Source organism: Nicotiana attenuata, chromosome 11 (assembly GCF_001879085.1).
Source record: "Nicotiana attenuata strain UT chromosome 11, NIATTr2, whole genome shotgun sequence".
Lineage (NCBI taxonomy): Eukaryota > Viridiplantae > Streptophyta > Magnoliopsida > Solanales > Solanaceae > Nicotiana > Nicotiana attenuata.
Window position 1 is genome coordinate 7,453,777 of NC_031999.1, and position 18,568 is coordinate 7,472,344.

The window sequence follows — 18,568 nt, forward strand, 5'->3', positions numbered from 1 at the left end:
GTGTTTGGATAATTGAAGATTTCTTAATGAATCAAGACTATATAAAAAGAAAATTGTAACTTTTTTGGCTATTGCAGAAAAAAAATACTCGACTCAATAAAGTAAATTTTTAGTAGATTAAGACAATTATATCAAAGTAGGTTTAATGTAAATACATTTTTCAACTCAAGTAGAATATTTATTAGTTTCTGCATAAACATAATCACCTCCCGGCCAAAATCTTGTATGATTTAACTGGATTATGTTTTTAATTTTTATTTGCTTGAATGGTAAAATAAAAGTTTATTATATTTATTTGAGCATCAAATTTTTCAGGAGTGAAGAAAATGAAATTTTTTGACTTAAAGGAGGCTAGAGTTGACCATGATCAATATTTATAGTAAACGAACTCGGATCGGTATTTTGACGATTTTTGAAAGTTCGTATGATATTTTTAGACTTGTACGCATGTCTGGTTGGGGTCCCAGGTGACTCGAGCGTATTTCGGCGCATTATGTAAAAAAATTGGAAAATTTGGTTTAAACTTAAAAATCTTGAGTTTTGATAATCAATTCTTGTTGAGTGATATTATTTTGGTGATTTGAGTGAGCGAGCAAGTTTGTAGGATGTTATTACTCGTGTGTGTATGCTTGGTTTGGAGCCCGAGAGGCTCGGATGAGTTGTGGAAAAGAAATGATAGTTGGTGTAGCATCTGGTGCAGCTGGGCTGCAAGTCTCGCAAATACGAAGACCTGCTCGCAAATGCAATCTTCGCTTTTGCAAAACTTGGGCTAGGGCTTATGACCTCGCAAATGTGAAGTCTGGATTGCATGTGCAAGAGAAGAGATTTCCGTTTTTGCGATATATTTGTCGCTTTTGCGACTTGGGGGGGGAGGGGGGGGGGGGCAGAATGGGAGGCTTCATAAATGCGAAGCCAGGACCGCATTTGCGATAGGAGGGACTTCGCAAATGCGAGGTTTTTGGTCGCAAATGCGACATTAATGGGTTAGAAAGTTGTTCGCATTTGCAGACAATGGTTCGCATTTGCGAGCATCTCAATTGCAAACTAAAGTTTCCAATTGCGATGTCTACAGCTAAGTAAAAGAGGGGAAATCATTTTACACTATTTCTCAACCTTAAACACTCTAGAGGCGAATTTTGAAGAACTTGTTCTTCCCAAATTCATTGGTAAGCATATTTAAGTAGTTTTCAATCAATTTCAATTACATTTTCATGAATTTTAACATCAGATATGAATATCAAAGTAGAAATTGGGGGTTTTGGGTAGAATTTGAAAATTTTGTAAAATAGAGATTTAGACCTCAAATTGAGGTTGGATTTCGAAACAAATCACATAACCTGGCTCGGGGGTGAATGGGTAATTAAATTTTGGACCGAGTCTCGAATTTTGATCAAGCAGGCTCGGGATTGACTTTTGGTGACGACTTTTGGTATTTTGGCCAAGATTGAACCTTTATTGATTGAGGATATTTCCTTTAGCATTATTTGACTTTGTTAGACATTATATGGCTAAGTTTTGATCATTTTGAGGATTATTTCTATGGAAGACGGTATTGGATTGTGAAAATTATTTTGGAATGAGGTAAGTGTCTTGTCTAACTTTGTTGAGGGAATTTTCCTACTAATTAATATTATTTGCTACATGCGGGGGTGATGCATATACGAGGTGACGAGCGTATATGCACGTGCCAAGATTTCCATGCGCGGGAGGGGGGAATTATATGCTTCTTTGTGCCTTTGTTGAACTTGATGGTCCATTAATCTATGCTTCACTTAACTCTATAATTAATAAACTCAATTATCTGTGTCAGAAATCATGTTAGAACATAGGATATCTTAAAGAGAAAATGCATAAAGACCCCATTCAACTTGTCCTGGAAAATCATTTACACACCTAAACTTTACGGGTGTCCTATTACCACCCTATCCTTATCCAAGATGAATTTATTTAACCCCTAAAATGCCACAACCAAATTCTACCCAAGTAGTGTTTACACGCGCTGACATGTGGCATTTTCGCAGGTTTTTTCATTTTTTTTCTTTCTTTGACTGGAATAATCGTCCCCCTCCCCCAATCGAACCTTTCATTCTCTCATTAAAAATATTCTAAACATTTTTATCAACTTTTCCAGCTTGCCTAAGAAATTTCAGTCACATTTGTCGGATCTCCATGGGCAACCAAATTACAACTAAAGAAGTGACTTTTTCAGAAAAATTTTTTTTGATGGAACCTTTGCAAGAGAAACTAGCTGACTATATTGACAAGAAAATGATCTTTCTTTTTGGGGTTTTCTCGTCAATTTTCTTATTCCATCTTGGTCAAAAGATAAATATATAAAGTAAAGTTAATGTATAGAGCACAACCGCAAAGCAAGAGGAAGCTACGAAAGATCCAATTAAGTATTGGGTTTTCGTTTTCACCTTGGTTGTTTGCTCCGGCCAAGCTGTGAAGAACAATTGGAGGGTGGAGGAGATGATAAAATAGGTGTAGAAAGAGCTATCAATCTTTAATTTTTGTTCTGTTACGATTATGATTGTATGGTGCTGCTCTCTTGTGACAATAGAGGAAAGAGAAAGAAGAAAAGGAAAGAGGAAGGAGAAGAAAAGAAAACAGGAAAATGAAAATAAAAAAGGTTAGTATTACATCAAATACAACTAACTAAGTGTAATTAAATGTAACAACCAATGGAAAATTATTATCTATAAAATTTAAGTAGCTTTTTATATTTTCTCAGCCTTCCACGCGCTTTGAGTAAGGTGAAATTAGTTTCTCTGCCACCTCACCTTTGAAGGAGGTATTAATTTCACTTTGAACAAGAATAGGGTGGTACTAGGACACCCCTAAAGTTTAGGTGTGTAGTAATTTTCCAGGACAAGTTGAATGGGGTCTTTATGCATTTTCTATCTTAAAAAGGATTTAATGTGTCGTTTTCTAGATTCGTTTGCATACTTAACTTGATCGTAATATCGGGAATATATTTCTATACCTGATATTGTCATGTTACCCAAGCTTATTTATTTGTATTAAGAGATGATGATTGGAGCCATAGGGCCATGTTTAGCACAATAAGTATTTCCGTGCGGTTGATTGATGTTGGCACCATGAGTATTTTTGTGCGGTTGATATGATGTTGGCACCATGAGTATTTTCATGCTTGATATGATGTGGGCACGATGAGCATTTTCGTGCGGTTTGAAATGGGATTATTTTGTTGATTATTATGGTGCACAAAAGAAAGGATGTTAGATTTATGGTTATGATTACTTATTCATTAAGCACTTACAGTCCTTTACTTTGGTTTTCATTAGTGTTTGTGGTTTCGTATGATACCTCCATTTGGGTTCCTTATGTAGTTATCATTGTGTTTTCTCTTTGGCCCGTATTGTATAGCTATGTCTTTACCTTGTGTATTACTATTACACTTGGGCTTTCACTTGAATTACTTCTATTGCATGTCATCTTCGAATTCATGTCTTTACATGTTATTAGCCCATACATGTTACACGCCTCTAGTTGTCACGTGATTTACTTGTTAAATGCCTTAACTTGCTACATGTTTTCACTCATTACATGCTGATGTTCTAAACGTCAATACCACACAAGAGAAGGGGTGATTTGTGTGGTACCCAATTTTCGCTCTAGAAGAACCTGGTTCTTCTAGGTGTACTTACTACTACTGTTTGCGGAATTAAGAGTACATAAAATAAAGAACACATAGATTTTTACGTGGAAAACACCTGGCTCAAAAGGTAAAAAAACCACGACCTACTACTCAGTAGAATTTTCCCAAACTTCCACTAAAATCACTGAGCCAAAACAGCATTTACAAAACTCTTGTAAACCTAAGGATTAAACTCTAATCCCAGTGTGGCACACAGCCTCAACTGTTGCGACACTTTCAAGTTAGCCTATAACTTGAATACTTTAAGTACCTATTACAATTGCTTCTACAAAAGCTGGAAAGGTACAACTTTAAACCACCTACTACAATTGAACTAGAATAAGAATAAACACAATGGAATTGGTTCTTCTATCTTGTCCAAGTAGCTTCAGGAATGCACACTTGAATCTCACATAAATTGCTTGCAAAATTGCCTCGCTCTTTTGCTCTCAATTTAGTTTCACTTCTGCGTTTGTGCAATCCCTGTAAAAGAGAACAATTACTGTTATTTAATGAGTTAGTAATCAGAGTTTGATTGAGACTCAATTGCTGATCTTCCATCGAAGTTGAGTCCTTGAACAATACAAACTCCAACTCTATCCTTTATCCGGATTGTGTCCTCTTCCCATGAGGATACTTTCTTTCCTCATCTAATATGCAACCTTTTCGATCAGTTCAGGAGATATTGCTGCTTTATCCTTGAGACTTATCTCCTTCATGTGTATCTCACATGTATAGGTTGATAAACATTGTGTCTCACATGATGGACCTGGTCCATGACTGAGTTCATTTGTCATTCGTCAAAACTTCACCTGAACTTGGGCCAACAAATTCCCCCTTTTTGATGATGACAAACTTTGTGCTTTTACTGATTAGAGAACCTGTGGAACTCAGCTTAATCATCAACACTTTAACTTAGAAATTTTAACTTATCATCAAGGACCAGGTTTAATCAGGTTATAAATATCACATTATTCAGAATAACAAGTAAAGCACAATATCTCTTCCCCCTTTTGGCATCATCGAAAAGTTGCAAATAATGTGAATCCTAGATTTTAATAATTACTCATAGCCACTGGGGCAACTGTAAGTGAAAACATGGTTCAATTAATCAACAACCAACAAATAAAATTTATTAAGGTCAGAATCTTCATAGAACAAGAGAAAAAACAAATTGTCATTGATTAGGATATGTTTCCACAAACAGACCACAAGGAGAAAGAAAAACTTCCAAACATGAGCAACAAAAACAGAAAAAGTCCCGAATTTGGGTCACTAGGGGTTCTAGATAGGTTCAAAAACAAGAACTGGAGGACCTAAGGCTTGGAGGAACTAGAGGGCTGGGTTTGGAGAAGGTTGAGCATATTCTTAAGCATCTTCACTTTTCTCCTTTTCTTTTGCTAGCTCAGCTCGAAGGCCATCTCTTTCAGCTTCCAAATCAGCAACACGAGCCTGAAGCCTAGCAATTTCAGCATCCTTAGTCCCACACTCTTGAACCAAAGCCCTAACCTTGCTATTCACTGGTGTCTTCAGAGATAAACCAGGTTCAACTGGGGTGGCATTGACAGGATAGTCACAAGCCAATAAAGTCTTAACACCAAAATGCTCCTTGCTTGATGCCATCTCCCATTTCTTCAAAGGCACCCTAAGCCTGTCCAGCACAGTAGTCAGTATGAACCCATATGGAGTTTCATGTGCCTTGGAGCCATTAATGAGCCTGTCCAGTAGTTTGACAATAAAAGCAGGCCAATTTATCTGCTTTCCTCTCACAAGGCATTCCATAAGCACCAGGTCCATATAGTTGGCAGTATGCCTCCTCTCCTGTCTAGGCAGCAGGCATTTGTTAACAAATTCAAACAAGACCTTGTGCTCAGGTCTCATCTCACTCTTCTGAACAAATCTGGCTTCAGGTACATCTTCAGCATTTGCAGCTTCACAAAAATTCCTAGTGATTTGGAGAGCAGTGGGGAGAGATTCCAGACATGGCCACCTTTGCCTTGTATAATCATCATACCCTTCACTTGGTATGTCCAGAATCTCACCCAGTTTGATTGTATCAAACTCCACTTTTACACCCTTCACCAGGCTGGAGACTACTCCATTTTTCACAGTGGCATTGGCCATAAACTCTATCAACTCATTTCTAGCCAGCCTTCCGTCCATCTCAAGGACCATGTCCTTCCACCCTTGTGCAGTAAGAGCATCCATCAATCTTCTCATACCTGGCTCATCCAGGTCTTTCAACAACCTTCCTTTCAAAATTTTCCTTCTGCCAAAGATGGCAAACCTATCTTGATCTTTCTCAGATTCCTCCTCTTCTTCACTACCACTCCACTCTACATCTTCTTCAACAATTTTCTTTTGTTTACCCTTCACAGCAGACCTAGTTCTTTTGGCTAAAGAAGATTCAGCAGGTACAGGTACTGAGGAAGACTTCTTGGAAGAAGTCTTGGAACTTTTTGGTTTGGGTGTGGGAACCTCTTCAGTTGTTCCTCTTTCCTGATGGACCAGTTCCATCTCCTCTTCTTCTGCAATCTCAACACTCTCCACAACCTTAGCCTTTCCTTTTTCTCTCTTTTTCTTCCTGCTCTCATCCAGAGCTTTCTGCAATTCTGCTTCACTTTGCTTCACCTTGCTTCTAGTAGCTCTCCCCTTTGGTACTGAAGGGACAGTAGGCTTTGGAGATGACACTTTACTTTTCTTTGTTGGCTTGGAAGCAGTTGGAGCCTTTTGTGTGGAAGCCTTGCGCTTCTTTGGATCATAACTGGCCTCAGCCTTCTTCAGAAGTTCTGCCAAAGTTTCCTCAGCAGATGCACCAGGTTCATCTTGATGCTTGCTTAAATTTACTAGCCCTTCAGCCGCCTCCCCAGAACTATTTCCCTCTGAGTTGTTACCACTCTCTTCAACATTCCCACAGATAGCCAATAATTTTTCTTTCTTATTTCCCCTCACATTACCACTGTCTCCCTCTCTCTCTTTTTCTTTCTTTTTACCTCCTCTTCTACTAGAATCAACACCCTGTACATCCTTGACAGGACCAACCAAGACAAACCTATTTTTAACATTTTCAACTACATTAGAGAATACCAAACAAGTATTTACCTCACTAGGGGTTTCTTGATTTTTGTCAGTGACAGAGGAACCATGTTCTTCACCTTCGCTGGCAGAGATAAAAGCTTCAGACTCAGAGCTGGAGTCAGATTCTTTACCAGAACTTTCCTTCTTCTGGCTAGCCCTCAATTTCTCATTTAGAGCTTTTCTCAAAGAACCAAAAGCTACAGTTTTTCTAGCCAACATTTTCTGCCGGCGGAACCTTGGTTTTGGGGTTTCACTAGGGGGTGTAGATGAGGATGTATTAGAAGGGGATACTAGTGGGGGAGTTCCAGGATTATCGTCATGGTGAATTATTTTTGGAGAAGATTTGGGAAATTTGGAGAGAAAAAGATAATCAGAACTAGAGAGGAGTTTTGACGGTTATGAAATAATGAAGAAGGGTGTGGTGAGTATTTAAAGATGATTAGAACTAATTGCAGTAACGGCAGCTTTTTGCAGGAGTCAATTAGAAGTCTAATCACTTTAGAATTCCGGTCTCTTAGTGGTTAATAGGCGACGCTAGATTTTAGGCGAAAATCCCGTTTTCTTTAGAGTTCTAGGAGAATGAAACTGGTTCAATGCTCAACGGATAGAATTTCTAGGAATTTGAAGAATGTAGGACTTCTGCTCATGATTGAAAAATTAATCTTTCTAATTGTGCAACGTATAGAAAACATACCTGAACTTTCTCATAAGCATATACTGATGAACCAGGTTCTTCAAGTAGAACTCTCTTGAACATGCCTCAAATGTCATAATAGAAAAAACTTTGTAAGAGATCAGTGAGTCATATATACACATGTCACAGGAGTATACTGATTAAAGTATGAAACTGAGTAAGAATTGATCTAGATATTTACACAATAGTTAGAACTCCTAACAAAAAAATCATTTTTTTTCATTGTGCATTCTGAACTGGACCTATTAGGTGATCTTAATCATCCCTAATTCCAACCTGTTCCTCTCAAAGTTCTTACTCAGTGCTTTAGTAAAGATGTCAGCTATTTGTTTATCAGTAGCACAGAATTCTATTGAAATCAATCCTTTCTCATAGTTATCTCTTAAGAAGTGGTGTCTAACATCAATGTGCTTAGTCCTCTTATGATGAACAGGGTTCTTTGTCATACTTATAGCACTAGTGTTATCACAAAATATTGGAATACATCCCACTTCAATTCCAAAATCTACCAGCTGTTGTTTGATCCATAGTAATTGAGCACAATAAGAAGCAGCAGCAACATACTCAGCTTCAGCAGTAGATAGGGCCACAGAGTTTTGCTTTTTGGTAGCCCATGACACAAGACATGAACCAAGGAAGTGTGCCATACCTGAGGTGCTCCTATCCACTAGGAAACCTGCATAATCAGCATCAGCATATCCTACTAGATCAAAATTACTACCTTTAGGGTACCAAAGGCACAGATCAGTGGTTCCTTTTAGATATCTCAGTATCCTCTTGACAGTAGTCAAGTGAGACTCTTTTGGATTTGCCTGAAAACGAGCACAAAGTCCTACACTGAAAATAATGTCAGGTCTGCTAGCAGTGAGATACAAGAGTGAACCAATCATACCCCTATACAACTTTTGATCAACTGATGAACCAGGTTCATCAACATCTAATTTAGCGGCAGTTGCAATGGGTGTGTCTATTTCTTTAGATTCCTCCATTTTAAACTTTTTGATTAGCTCTTTTGTATACTTCTGCTGATGGATCATGGTTCCATTTGGACTTTGTTTGATCTGTAAGCCTAAGAAGAAATTAAGCTCACCCATCATGCTCATTTCAAACTCACTCCCCATTAATTTTGCAAAGTCCTTACTTAGCTTGTCAGTGGTGGCCCCAAAGATTATGTCATCAACATAAATTTGCACAACAAGGAGATCCTTACCTTTTTCCCTTAAGAATAAGGTACTATCTATTTTACCTCTCTTGTAACCATGCTCCAGCAGGAATTTTGACAGTCGTTCATACCATGCTCTTGGGGCCTGCTTGAGTCCATAGAGAGCCTTGTCCAGCTTGTACACATGATCAGGACATTCCTTACTCTCAAACCCTGGAGGTTGTTTCACAAACACTTCTTCTTTTAGGTAGCCATTTAGGAAGGCACTTTTGACATCCATCTGATGAAGAGTGAATTCCATATGTGCTGCAAAGGCTATGAGAAGTCTGATTGCCTCTAGTCTTGCAACTGGAGCAAAAGTCTCATCATAGTCTATGCCCTCCTCCTGGCTGTAACCTTGGACCACCAATCTTGCCTTGTTCCTTGTAACTGTTCCATCTTCATCAAGTTTGTTCCTGAAGACCCATTTTGTACCAATGATTGATATGTCCTTGGGTCTTGGTACTAGGTGCCAAACTTGACTCCTTTCAAACTGGTTAAGCTCATCCTGCATTGCATTCACCCAATCTGCATCCTGCAAAGCCTCAACAACATTTTTAGGTTCAATGATAGATAGAAAAGCATCAAAAGCACACCGATTCTTTAATTGTGATCTGGTTTTAACTCCAGATGTTGGATCAGTGAGAATGTTCTCAATGGGATGAGAATTTTGATACTTGTGAGGTTTTACAACCAACTGGATTCTGCTAGATGTTTCCGCCATTTACTGAGGAACAGGATCATGAACAGGTTGCTTCAAGAAGTTTATTTCAATTCCTCTTTGATTTCTTCCCCCTGTCAGGTTGCCCTGTATGGAAGAACCTGTTCCATCACCTGTTCCTTCTGTTGGTGCCACTTTGACATGAGTTGATGCTTCAGTCAAGTCTTTTACCAATCCAATGGCTTCATCTTCATGTTCCTGTCTCTTAGAAAGAATGTTAGTTTCATCAAATACTACATGCACACTTTCTTCTACATACAAAGTTCTTTTGTTAAACACTTTATATGCTTTGCTATGGGAAGAATATCCCAAGAATACTCCCTCATCACTTCTGGGATCAAATTTTCCTAGGGAGTCTTTTCCATTATTGTGCACATAGCACTTACAACCAAATGCCCTAAGATGGGATATGTTTGGTTTTCTCCCTTTACGTAACTCATAGGGAATCTTCTCTACCAGAGGTCTGGTCATGCATCTATTTATTATGTAACATGCAGTGTTTACAGCCTCTGCCCAGAAGCTGTGAGGCAATTTACTAGAAAGTAGCATGGTTCTATCCATATCCCCAAGAGTTCTATTCTTTCTTTCAACTACTCCATTTTGCTGAGGGGTCCTAGGGGCAGAGAAATTATGATCTATACCATTTTCATCACAGAACTCAGCAGACTTTGAATTTTCAAATTCAGTTCCATGATCAGACCTAATGGAGGCAAGTTGATTTCCTAATTGTTTCTGAGTTTTTCTAACAAATGCAGAAAACATGTCAAAAGCTTCATCTTTGGAGGTTAGAAATAGAACCCAGGTAAATCTAGAATTATCATCAACTAACACCATTACATATTTCTTTCCATCTCTGCTCATGGTTCTCATTGGACCACATAGATCCATATGGACCAGTTCCAACGACTTGGTTGTACTTGCCATTTTCTTGCTTTTGAAGGATGACCTTACCTGCTTCCCCCTTGCACATGCCTCACAAACTTTGTCTTCCTTGAACTTGATATTAGGTAACCCTATCACCAAGTCTTTAGAGACTAATTTGTTAAGCTGATTTAGACTTGCATGACCAAGTCTTTTGTGCCACAGGAGGGGATCATTAACCAACACACTTAAACAAATGAGTTCATTTTCTAAAAGAGTGGACAAATCTACAATGTAAATATTGTTAACTCTTTTTCCCTGCAAAACAATCTTGTTAGTGATAAGGTTAATCACAAAGCATTTGGTGGAGGTAAAAGCCACAAGGTTACCTCTGTCACACAATTGTGACACACTTATTAGGCTATATTTCAAGCCATCTATCAGGTAGACATTCTCTATGGAATGAGAATCTGTTTTGCCTACCTTTCCAACCCCAATGATCTCACCTTTCTTTCCATTACCAAAGGAGACATTACCTCCTTTTAAGTCCTCAAGTGAAAGGAACTGGTCCTTGTCCCCAGTCATATGTTTTGAGCAGCCACTATCCATATACCATATTTGGCTCCTCCCTTTCACTTGGACCTGCAAAAGGAAATCAGGGGTTAGTCTTAGGAACCCAAACTAGTTTGGGTCCCTTTCTATAAGCAAAAGGGTGAATCAAATTCCTTCTTGCCCATCCAGGCAGCTTACTTTTTTCTTGAACAAAGGCTTTGTTCTTTTGACTGGCCTTTACTTTTGCATTACATTCATTTTTGTAATGACCAGTCTTGCCACAGTGTGTGCATATTTTGTTTTCAGGAAGTGTGAGGTACTTGCTTTTAGGGTCCCATTTTGGTGCTTGAGTCCCATAGCCAAGTCCTCTCTTGTTGCTACTGTGATGCTCTTGCAACCAAGAGAGTGCATCAGAAGCCTTGTTCCACTTGCAAGTTCTGTCTAGTTCATGTTTCACCTTTCCTAGATCTTCTTTTAAGACTTTGATGAATTCATCTTTCTTATACAATTCATCTTTCATTTTTCCCAAATTTTCTTCTAGAGTGAGATATGTGTGATCAACTTTCTTCTTTCCTGTTCCTAGTTTCAGTTTTAAGTTTTCAGACCTAAGTTCTAGGACATTGTTGTCAAGTTCAAGAACCTGGTTCTTCAACTCAGCATTTTTGTTATCACTCTCATTTGCCCTAGACTCTAGACTTTTGCATTTTGCTTTTAGGATCACACATTCCCTAGACAGAACTTCCTTCTCATTGTTATTATTTCAGACTCATCAATGAAGTCTAGTAATAGCTCAGCCAACCTTTCTTTAGACAAGAATTTAATCTTGTCTTTGAGATGAAGAATACTTACCTCTTGTTCATCATCTGATTCTCCGATGGCCATCAGTGCTTGCTCTTCTTCAGCTTCATCTTCTGAGTCTTCATCTGAGGTTTCTCCCCAAGCCGCAACCATAGCCTTGGTTGAACCTTTGTTTCTTTTTGGTTGAACCTGTTCCTTCTTCCTGTTCCTTCGTTCAGCTCTTTCTTTCTTCCACTCAATTTCCCATTGAGGACAGTTTTTGATCATGTGATCAGTCTTATCACACTTGTATCAACCCTCATTGGTCTGTTTCTCAGGAGCTCTTGTCTTGTTGAAGGTTGTACCTCTTGAAGAACCCTTTCCTCTCATCGGTTACTTTTTAAAATCTCTAGTGATCATAGCCATCTCATCACCTTCCAGATCTGAACCTTCAGCAATTCTAAGAGCTAAGCTTCTCTCCTTCTTGGGGGTATCCATATTCATGGTTTGCCTTCTCATTTCATAAGCAATCAGATTTCTAATCAGTTCATCCAGTCTGAGAGTAGCAATATTCTTGGATTCCTGAATAGCAGTGATTTTGCTTTCCCATGTGACTGGCAGAACCCTTGTCAGAATTTTCTCAACCTTGTCTTCTTCAAGAATAACCCTTCCAAGAGACTTAAGTTCATTTGTCAGCATAGTGAACCTAGTATACATCTCCTGGATAGTTTCTCCTTCCTTCATAGTAAAATTCTCATATTGAGAATACAGCAGTATTCTTCTTGATCTTTGCACTTGAGGTGTTCCTTCATAGGCCACTTGCAAGGTGTCCCATATCTCCTTAGCAGTAGTACAGCTTTGGATCCTACTGTACTCATCTGAACTTAGTCCACACACAAGCCATTTCTTGGCATTATCTCAGGTCTTCAGCAGTACAGTCAGCCCTTGTCTTTGGCACATCAACTCCTTCAGCATTCTTCTTTGTGGTTGCTAGGGTACCATCAGTGACTATGTCCCAGAGTTCATAGTCTTCCCCTATGATGTGATCTCTCATCCTGTTCTTCCATCAAGAATAGTACTGACCATTGAAAAGTGGAGGCCTAGCAGTGGATTGCCCTTCCCAGTTCCCAGGTGGTGCACTTATGTTGATCTTCTCCTAAGGTGTTAGCCTCTTCAAGGATAACCTGCTCTGATACCAATTGATGTTCTAAACGTCAATACCACACAAGAGGGGGGTGATTTGTGTGGTACCCAATTTTCGCTCTAGAAGAACTTGGTTCTTCTAGGTGTACTTACTACTACTGTTTGCGGAATTAAGAGTACATAAAATAAAGAACACAGAGATTTTTACGTGGAAAACACCTGGCTCAAAAGGTGAAAAAACCACGACCTACTACTCAGTAGGATTTTCCCAAACTTCCACTAGAATAACTGAGCCAAAACAGCATTTATAAAATTCTTGTAAACCTAAGGATTAAACTCTAATCCCAGTGTGGCATAAAGCCACAACTGTTGCGACACTTTCAAGTTAGCCTATAACTTGAATACTCAAAGTACCTATTACAATTGCTTCTACAAAAGCTGGAAAGGTACAACTTTAAACCACCTACTACAATTGAACTAGAATAAGAATAAACACAATGGAATTGGTTCTTCTATCTTGTCCAAGTAGCTTCAGGAATGCACACTTGAATCTCACATAAATTGCTTGCAAAATTGCCTCGCTCTTTTGCTCTCAATTTAGTTTCACTTCTGCGTTTGTGCAATCCCTGTAAAAGAGAACAATTACTGTTACTTAATGAGTTAGTAATCAGAGTTTGATTGAGACTCAATTGCTGATCTTCCATCGAAGTTAAGTCCTTGAACAATACAAACTCCAACTCTATCCTTTATCCGGATTGTGTCCTCTTCCCATGAGGATACTTTCTTTCCTCATCCAATATGTAACCTTTTCGATCAGTTCAGGAGATATTGCTGCTTTATCCTTGAGACTTATCTCCTTCACGTGTATCTCACATGTATAGGTTGATAAACACTGTGTCTCACATGATGGACCTGGTCCATGACTGAGTTCATTTGTCATTCGTCAAAACTTCACCTGAACTTGGGCCAACACATGCTTTAACTTACTATATGTATTCATTTACTATATGGTCTACTTACCATATACCTTCACTGATTAAATACCTTTACTTGCTTCATGCTTCTACTTGCTACATGATTCCATATATTGAATGCCTTCATTTGATCCATGTTCCTACTTGATAAATATCTTTGCCCGTTTCATGTAGTACTCTCCTTTGTTTAACAATATTGGCTGACTTGTAGATTGGTTGTGTGATATACTTTTTGCAAGCCTTGCCATTATATATGGTAGACTAGTTTTTGATATTAGAATGCTCATTCTACTCTGTCGAGTTATATATATATATATATATATATATATATATATATATATATATATATATATATATATATATATATATAGGGTTGCGCGCCGCAACGGAGAAGAAAATGTATTATGGTTATTCAGTCTGCCATTTTATCGTGTTGTGAGACTGAGAAGTGATGATATTCTGGGGCCCTCTGTCATTTGTATTCTCATTTCATTCATTACGTGACTATGTGTGTATCTTTTCTCGTATTTCTCTTTCTGCTTATCATCTGCACAGGTACAAATAATAAGTAGGTATCTTTTAACTTAAAACCTCACCACTACTTCACCGAGGTTAGTAAAGATACTTACTGAGTATATGGTCGGTTGTACTCATACTACACTTCTGCACCTCGTGTGCAGATCTTGGAGTCGCACAGTTATGGAAGATAAAGCCTTGCATTAAAGACGTTCCAGTGTTTGAGACTCAAGCTACCTCTTATTCATGGTAGTTTAGAATTTAAACTCTGTTTATGTAAATTTCAAATAAATTTTGTACTTATTCTTCATTTTGGTTTGTAAATCTAAACATAGTGGCTCATGACTTGTACTACCAGTCTATGTGAGGTTGTAGAGAATTCAGTCATTTAATTTCTTGTTACTAATCGTTTATAATTTGAGTTACCTTGTTCTATGTTTGGCTTACCTAGCACTAGGGTGCCATCACGACTAGGCAGATTTTGGGTCGTGACACAAGTCTTAAATCATCAAATAATGCTATAAAAGGTCTCAAATCATAAAAAGCGGAGCTCGTGCACAAAACGACCTATCAGATCATTACATCAATAATTTCGCAAGTGATAAATCTATTTTGTTCATATTATATTTCAGGAGAAATTACTCAAAACTATCTGGCAAAGTTTGCAAGATCATCTCAACAAGTGTATCCCTATCAATGTTAGCCCCAAGGACCTTTAGTTCATTCAAAAGACTCATCATCTTCAGAAATGGTCCCCAACAGACGAACTTTCAATGATTTTTGTGTTCACAAGAGCTTTCATGGCAGTTTTTAGCTGCACGATTTTGATCACCAAATATCTCTGTGAGATTTTCCAGAATATCATAAACAGAATTCGTGGAGTGATGCTGATATTGCAAAATATTCGATAATATAGATCCTAGAATGTAACGTAGTGCCATCTCATCAACCTTAACCTATTTCTGGTAAGTTTTCTATTCATCATTTGTAGCAGATTCTCTAATTTTTTCAGGATACACCCTTTCACGTACAAATTTGTACTCTTCAATAATTAGAATGATATTCAAGTTTCATTTTTAGCCAACATAATTTGAACCCTCAAGTTTTTTTGAGTAAAAATGGCACTAAGAGGATTGAACCCAGTCATTGTTAATTTGAAAGACAATAATATAAATACATCAAATCAGTCAAGCAACATTGAAAATTAAGGTTCGAAGACACTACATACAGATTAACTCATGCACCTCGAATAATAAGTTTCAATAGAAAAAGAGCTATTCATGCAATATACATATGTAATGACAATTATCTCTCAATAAATTTAAACAGACCTAACTCAAGTAGAGAGTATACTATTAATTTAAGACAAGTGAATATCAATAATAAGAAATTAGTTCCATTGAACCAACATACGTACTCAGATGGAGAGCTAATATAAATAATCAACAACTAATAATAAAATCGTAGTGATTACCTATAATGAATTTATCCAATATGAAAGAAATATTAATCATGGAGACCATAAAGAGTGATCCTTACCGCCATTCGATCAAAACGTATTAAGAATCTTATAAAACAAATTCCAGAAAATAGAAAAACGTCCAAAATATTATCTAAATAATTCTGAAAATTCTAAACATCACACGGTTTAGCCATGAATGGATCACCAGGCCATTTCTGATAGACCCGCTAAATTTTAGGTCAATTGAAATTAGTCAACTTTTTGACCTCCGGAACCATGACCAAATATAGTAAAAGTCGGGTTTCTGTGTGTCCTATGGTTTGAAACTTTTTTCGGATTATTCCGATCAATTATCAATAAGTAAAAACTGAAATTGCATGATTTCAAGAATAAGAATAATTTTCAGGCACATTATTCATCAAATGGAAGCATAATTTTTCAAAAAATATTGTAAATATGTTATTTAAAAACGCACATGAAAGAACCTTCTAGTTATCCAAATATCTTTACTTGGCCTATTCAATAAATGCAAAATATTGAACCACTATTCTTATAATCAAGATAAATTATACTTAATCTTGTGCTACAATCACTGTAATTGTCCAATTCCATCATTAGATTGTGAATATATACTTATGACTTATAAAAAGTAAGAACTAATGATTTAATCTTCCGTGTATGAGCTAAAACTCTATACACTAAACTATATATAAGCAAAGAACACACAAACGAATTCAAGAACTATTTAAAATTTAATTTTATTAAATTATATAAATAAAATAATTATTCCATAAAGAATACTATAACAAAATGCATATTTATAGTATATCCTAACTAGGAGTGGCAAACGGGCGGGTTGGGTTGGGTCGGATATGTTTCGGATCGAAAGCGGGTAATGAAAAAACGGATCAATTATCTGACCCGTCCCATATTTAATACGGATAAAAAATGAGTTAAGCGGCGGATAATATGGTTAACCATTATCCATTCTTGCATATGATCACTTTTTGGGAGAATTCTTAGTCTCCCTAACTTGAGAAACTCTTGTTGGGTTTTTAAGGTATTTAATTAATATATTAAATACTTAAAAGAGGGTGAATGGGAAATGGAGGGAAATGAAATTTTTGAGTGAAATTTTAAGTTCCCCCTCCCTTGGCAAATGGGCATTGTCCCATATTGGAAGAGGAAGAGGTTTTTTATGGGTATATAAGCAATTGCTCTTCTTCTAGCTCTTAAAGAGTTGAGAAGAAGGCAAGCCTCGCGCCGTCGTCGTCGCTCGCTCGGCTCGGCTTCGACTACGGCTTCGGCTTCGGCTTTTGCCGTCCCTAATCCTAATAAAGACGACATCAAGATGTAAAGTCATAAGTCCGAATTGTCTCTGCTTCGAATGAAAATATATTGTGGCAGCTTTGGTTCTAGTACTGTTACTATTGGAACTTTACATGATCCTATAACTAGAAACTTACAATTCAACTGATGCATTAATGCGTTCCTTCATTTCTATTGAATCACGATACGATGATCAAGTGAATATGGCTCTTATTTGAGTGATTCTTTTCTAACTGTGTATGACCAAGTAAAGATAAAATAGTACTCCTAAGTTTTTACAGGCCTTTCCACTTACACCATTGTTGGAGACCGGAGGCGGACGCACACTTTAACAAGAGGGGTTACCGGCATCCGGTAACTTCTGCAAAAACTTTATATATGCTTACCAATGTCTTCAAGAAATAGTCAATGTCCCGGTATCAATCTTTACGAGCAGTGATAAATTTATATTGAATGTCATGATGCCCTCGCGATCACTAAATCCTGGATCCGCCTCTATTAGAGACGGCAGTATATACGAGTAACATGATGGTGGACAGTATGGAGTATGGTTACGAAGGGAAAATATCAGAAAGAGCTTTTTCCTTTTCTTTTTTGTGAAAGTGCAATTTCGGAACGATTAGTTCAAATTTCAATTAAAAATGTCGACACTTAAGAAATTCACCAACACCAGCGTTTGTAGTCCAACGGTTAGGCTAATTGCCTTCCAAGCAATAGACCCGGGTTTGACTCCCGGCAGACGCATGCCTTTTATCTTTTTCAGAAATAGCATTCTTTTTTGGGGTTTTGACACAGTTACCCCCAAAAACAAAACAATTTACCCTTGTCTACCCATTTGTTTTTCTACCCATAAACTAATTACATTACATACCCATAGTAGGTTTTGTGGGAAATTTTTTCTTTATTCTCCAATTCTTTTTTATTTCTATGCTTTTTTTTTTTCCTTTTCTCCTTTTCTTTTTTCTCGTTTTCTTCTTATTTTTTCCTTTTTTCCTTTTCTAATTTCATTTAACTTCTTTTTTTTATATTCTTTTTCTCTTCATAATCTAATTTCATTTACTATTTTCACTATTTTTTATTATTCTTTTTTTTTATATTATTACTAAAGAAAAATTAAATTGTGTACCAATTAATTAGCTAACACAACCAAAAAAATATTAACTAACATATGATACCAGTATAGTATATAACTATACCAACAGGGTATACAATTATACGCAAAGAATTAAAAAAATTTAATTCAATTATTAAACTGAAATAAATATCAGTTGTCAATAAAAATTTTAAAAAATTCTAAAAGCATCTAATTGTAAGAGTATACCGTTACATTATATATCATACTATAATATTATTATTTTTGCATTTTCAATTTGTCCCTCACGCTAGGTAAAAGCTTAAAGCAAATTAAAAGGGAAAAGGTAAGTGAATTTACGTGTAATAAGTATACTATTATTGTATATTGTATATTATTACAACATACTGTTATAGTATATTGTATATTATTACAGTATACTATAATAATATATTATATACTATAATAGTATATTGTTGCAGTATAACTATATACTCCTATAGTATATTGTATACTGTAGCGGTATA

The 18,568-nt window shown here is 36.9% G+C and overlaps 1 non-coding gene across 1 annotated transcript; it reads left to right on the forward strand.

Moving 5' to 3' along the window:
* On the forward strand, window positions 17,642–17,713 carry TRNAG-UCC. The gene has a single exon. It is a non-coding gene; the product is annotated as a tRNA-Gly (tRNA).